This window comes from Pristiophorus japonicus, unplaced genomic scaffold (assembly GCF_044704955.1).
Source record: "Pristiophorus japonicus isolate sPriJap1 unplaced genomic scaffold, sPriJap1.hap1 HAP1_SCAFFOLD_323, whole genome shotgun sequence".
In the NCBI taxonomy this organism is placed as follows: Eukaryota; Metazoa; Chordata; class Chondrichthyes; family Pristiophoridae; genus Pristiophorus; species Pristiophorus japonicus.
Window position 1 is genome coordinate 170,776 of NW_027253030.1, and position 6,325 is coordinate 177,100.

The window sequence follows — 6,325 nt, forward strand, 5'->3', positions numbered from 1 at the left end:
CTTACACCGTGCTGTGTGTAAACCTTGCACTGACTGTGACTGAGTCTCACACACCGTGCTGTGTGTAAACCTTGCACTGACTTTTACTGAGACTCACACCGTGCTGTGTGCAAACCTTGCACTGACTGTGACTGAGACTCACACCGTGCTGTGTGTAACCCTTGCACTGACTGTGACTGAGACTCACACCGTGCTGTGTGTAAACCTTGCACTGACTGTGACTGAAACCGACAGCGTGCTGTGTGTAAACCTTGCACTGACTGTGACTGAGACTCAAACCGTACTGTGTGTAAACCGTGCACTGACTGTGAATGAGACTCACACACCGTGCTGTGTGTAAACCTTGCACTGACTGTGACTGAGACTCACACCGTGCTGTGTGTAAACCTTGCACTGACTGTGACTGAGACTCATACCGTGCTGTTTGTAAACCTTGCAGTGACTGACTGAGACTCACACCGTGCTGTGTGTAAACCTTGCACTGACTGTGACTGAGACTCACACCGTGCTGTGTGTAAAACTTGCACTGACTGACTGAGACTCACACCGTGCTGTGTGTAAACCTTGCACTGACTGACTGAGACTCACACCGTGCTGTGTGTAAACCTTGCACTGACTGTGACTGAGACTCACACCATGCTGTGTGTAAACCTTGCACTGACTGACCGAGACTCGAACCGTGCTGTGTGTAAACCTTGCACTGACTGTGACTGAGACTCACACCGTGCTGTGTGTAAACCTTGCAGTGACTGTGACTGAGACTCACTCACCATGCTGTGTGTAAACCTTGCATTGACTGTGACTGAGACTCACACCATGCTGTGTGTAAACATTGCACTGACTGTGACTGAGACTCACACACCATGCTGTGTGTAAACCTTGCACTGACTGTGACTGAGACTCACACCGTGCTGTGTGTAAACCTTGCACTGACTGTGACTGAGACTCACACCATGCTGTGTGTAAACCTTGCACTGACTGTGACTGAGACTCACACACCGTGCTGTGTGTAAACTTTGCACTGACTGTGACTGAGACTCACGCACCGTGCTGTGTGTAAACCTTGCACTGACTGTGACTGAGACTCACACCGTGCTGTATGTAAACCTTGCACTGACTGTGACTGAGACTCATACCGTGCTGTGTGTAAACCTTGCACTGACTGTGACTGAAACCGACAGCGTGCTGTGTGTAAACCTTGCACTGACTGTGACTGAGATTCACACCGTGCTGTGTGTAAACTTGCACTGACTGTGACTGAGACTCACACCATGCTGTGTGTAAACCTTGCACTGACTGTGACTGAGACTCACACCGTGCTGTTTGTAAACCTTGCAGTGACTGACTGAGACTCACACCGTGCTGTGTGTAAACCTTGCACTGACTGTGACTGAGACTCACACCGTGCTGTGTGTAAACCTTGCACTGACTGACTGAGCCTCACAGCGTGCTGTGTGTACACCTTGCACTGACTGACTGAGACTCACACCGTGCTGTGTGTAAACCTTGCACTGTCTGTGACTGAGACTCACACCGTGCTGTGTGTAAACCTTGCACTGACTGACTGAGACTCGAACCGTGCTGTGTGTAAACGTTGCACTGACTGTGACTGAGACTCACACCGTGCTGTGTGTAAACCTTGCAGTGACTGTGACTGAGACTCACTCACCATGCTGTGTGTAAACCTTGCACTGACTGTGACTGAGACTCACACCGTGCTGTGTGTAAACCTTGCACTGACTGTGACTGAGACTCACACCGTGCTGTGTGTAAACCTTGCACTGACTGTGACTGAGACTCACACCATGCTGTGTGTAAACATTTCACTGACTGTGACTGAGACTCACACACCGTGCTGTGTGTAAACCTTGCACTGACTGTGACTGAGACTCACACCGTGCTGTGTGTAAACCTTGCACTGACTGACTGAGACTCACACCGTGCTGTGTGTAAACCTTGCACTGACTGTGACTGAGACTCACACCGTGCTGTGTGTAAACCTTGCACTGACTGTGACTGAGACTCACACCGTGCTGTGTGTAAACCGTGCACTGACTGTGACTGAGACTCACACCGTGCTGTGTGTAAAACTTGCACTGACTGTGACTGAGAATCACACACCGTGCTGTGTGTAAGCCTTGCACTTACTGTGAATGAGACGTACACCGTGCTGTGTGTAAACCTTGCACTGACTGTGACTGAGACTCACGCACCGTGCTGTGTGCAAACCTTGCACTGACTGACTGAGACTCACACACCGTGCTGTGTGTAAACCTTGCACTGACTGTGACTGAGACTCAAACCGTGCTGTGTGTAAACCGTGCACTGACTGTGAATGAGACTCACACACCGTGCTGTGTGTAAACCTTGCACTGACTGTGACTGAGACTCACACCGTGCTGTGTGTAAACCTTGCACTGACTGTGACTGAGCCTCATACCGTGCTGTTTGTAAACCTTGCAGTGACTGACTGAGACTCACACCGTGCTGTGTGTAAACCTTGCACTGACTGTGACTGAGACTCACACCGTGCTGTGTGTAAAACTTGCACTGACTGACTGAGACTCACACCGTGCTGTGTGTAAACCTTGCACTGACTGACTGAGACTCACACCGTGCTGTGTGTAAACCTTGCACTGACTGTGACTGGGACTCACACCATGCTGTGTGTAAACCTTGCACTGACTGACCGAGACTCGAACCGTGCTGTGTGTAAACCTTGCACTGACTGTGACTGAGACTCACACCGTGCTGTGTGTAAACCTTGCAGTGACTGTGACTGAGACTCACTCACCATGCTGTGTGTAAACCTTGCATTGACTGTGACTGAGACTCACACCATGCTGTGTGTAAACATTGCACTGACTGTGACTGAGACTCACACACCATGCTGTGTGTAAACCTTGCACTGACTGTGACTGAGACTCACACCGTGCTGTGTGTAAACCTTGCACTGACTGTGACTGAGACTCACACCATGCTGTGTGTAAACCTTGCACTGACTGTGACTGAGACTCACACACCGTGCTGTGTGTAAACTTTGCACTGACTGTGACTGAGATTCACGCACCGTGCTGTGTGTAAACCTTGCACTGACTGTGACTGAGACTCACACACCGTGCTGTGTGTAAGCCTTGCACTTACTGTGAATGAGACTTACACCGTGCTGTGTGTAAACCTTGCACTGACTGTGACTGAGACTCACACCGTGCTGTATGTAAACCTTGCACTGACTGTGACTGAGACTCACACACCGTGCTGTGTGTAAACCTTGCACTGACTGTGACTGAGACTCATACCGTGCTGTGTGTAAACCTTGCACTGACTGTGACTGAAACCGACAGCGTGCTGTGTGTAAACCTTGCACTGACTGTGACTGAGATTCACACCGTGCTGTGTGTAAACTTGCACTGACTGTGACTGAGACTCACACCATGCTGTGTGTAAACCTTGCACTGACTGTGACTGAGACTCACACCGTGCTGTTTGTAAACCTTGCAGTGACTGACTGAGACTCACACCGTGCTGTGTGTAAACCTTGCACTGACTGTGACTGAGACTCACACCGTGCTGTGTGTAAACCTTGCACTGACTGACTGAGCCTCACAGCGTGCTGTGTGTAAACCTTGCACTGACTGACTGAGACTCACACCGTGCTGTGTGTAAACCTTGCACTGACTGTGACTGAGACTCACACCATGCTGTGTGTAAACCTTGCACTGACTGTGACTGAGACTCACACCGTGCTGTGTGTAATCCTTGCACTGACTGTGACTGAGATTCACACCTTGCTGTGTGTAAACCTTGCATTGACTGTGACTGAGACTCACACCGTGCTGTGTGTAAACCTTGCACTGACTGTGACTGAGACTCACACCATGCTGTGTGTAAACCTTGCACTGACTGTGACTGAGACTCACACACCGTGCTGTGTGTAAACCTTGCACTGACTGTGACTGAGACTCACACCGTGCTGTGTGTAAACCTTGCACTGACTGACTGAGACTCACACACCGTGCTGTGTGTAAACCTTGCACTGACTGTGACTGAGACTCACACCGTGCTGTGTGTAAACCGTGCACTGACTGTGACTGAGACTCACACCGTGCTGTGTGTAAAACTTGCACTGACTGTGACTGAGACTCACGCACCGTGCTGTGTGTAAACATTGCACTGACTAACTGAGACTCACACACCGTGCTGTGTGTAAACCTTGCACTGACTGTGACTGAGACTCACACCGTGCTGTGTGTAAACCGTGCACTGACTGTGACTGAGACTCACACCGTGCTGTGTGTAAAACTTGCACTGACTGTGACTGAGACTCACGCACCGTGCTGTGTGTAAACCTTGCACTGACTGTGACTGAGACTCACACACCGTGCTGTGTGTAAGCCTTGCACTTACTGTGAATGAGACTTACACCGTGCTGTGTGTAAACCTTGCACTGACTGTGACTGAGATTCACACCGTGCTGTGTGTAAACTTGCACTGACTGTGACTGAGACTCACACCATGCTGTGTGTAAACCTTGCACTGACTGTGACTGAGACTCACACCGTGCTGTTTGTAAACCTTGCAGTGACTGACTGAGACTCACACCGTGCTGTGTGTAAACCTTGCACTGACTGTGACTGAGACTCACACCGTGCTGTGTGTAAACCTTGCACTGACTGACTGAGCCTCACAGCGTGCTGTGTGTAAACCTTGCACTGACTGACTGAGACTCACACCGTGCTGTGTGTAAACCTTGCACTGACTGTGACTGAGACTCACACCATGCTGTGTGTAAACCTTGCACTGACTGTGACTGAGACTCACACCGTGCTGTGTGTAATCCTTGCACTGACTGTGACTGAGATTCACACCGTGCTGTGTGTAAACCTTGCATTGACTGTGACTGAGACTCACACCGTGCTGTGTGTAAACCTTGCACTGACTGTGACTGAGACTCACACCATGCTGTGTGTAAACCTTGCACTGACTGTGACTGAGACTCACACACCGTGCTGTGTGTAAACCTTGCACTGACTGTGACTGAGACTCACACCGTGCTGTGTGTAAACCTTGCACTGACTGACTGAGACTCACACACCGTGCTGTGTGTAAACCTTGCACTGACTGTGACTGAGACTCACACCGTGCTGTGTGTAAACCTTGCACTGACTGTGACTGAGACTCACACCGTGCTGTGTGTAAACCTTGCACTGACTGTGACTGAAACCGACAGCGTGCTGTGTGTAAACCTTGCACTGACTGTGACTGAGACTCAAACCGTACTGTGTGTAAACCGTGCACTGACTGTGAATGAGACTCACACACCGTGCTGTGTGTAAACCTTGCATTGACTGTGACTGAGACTCACACCGTGCTGTGTGTAAACCTTGCACTGACTGTGACTGAGACTCACACCATGCTGTGTGTAAACCTTGCACTGACTGTGACTGAGACTCACACACCGTGCTGTGTGTAAACCTTGCACTGACTGTGACTGAGACTCACACCGTGCTGTGTGTAAACCTTGCACTGACTGACTGAGACTCACACACCGTGCTGTGTGTAAACCTTGCACTGACTGTGACTGAGACTCACACCGTGCTGTGTGTAAACCGTGCACTGACTGTGACTGAGACTCACACCGTGCTGTGTGTAAAACTTGCACTGACTGTGACTGAGACTCACACCATGCTGTGTGTAAACCTTGCACTGACTGTGACTGAGAATCACACACCGTGCTGTGTGTAAGCCTTGCACTTACTGTGAATGAGACGTACACCGTGCTGTGTGTAAACCTTGCACTGACTGTGACTGAGACTCACGCACCGTGCTGTGTGTAAACCTTGCACTGACTAACTTTGACTCACACACCGTGCTGTGTGTAAACCTTGCACTGACTGTGACTGAGACTCACACCGTGCTGTGTGTAAACCGTGCACTGACTGTGACTGAGACTCACACCGTGCTGTGTGTAAAACTTGCACTGACTGTGACTGAGAATCACACACCGTGCTGTGTGTAAGCCTTGCACTTGCTGTGAATGATACTTACACCGTGCTGTGTGTAAACCTTGCACTGACTGTGACTGAGACTCACACACCGTGCTGTGTGTAAACCTTGCACTGACTTTTACTGAGACTCACACCGTGCTGTGTGTAAACCTTGCACTGACTGTGACTGAGACTCACACCGTGCTGTGTGTAACCCTTGCACTGACTGTGACTGAGACTCACACCGTGCTGTGTGTAAACCTTGCACTGACTGTGACTGAAACCGACAGCGTGCTGTGTTTAAACCTTGCACTGACTGTGACTGAGACTCAAACCGT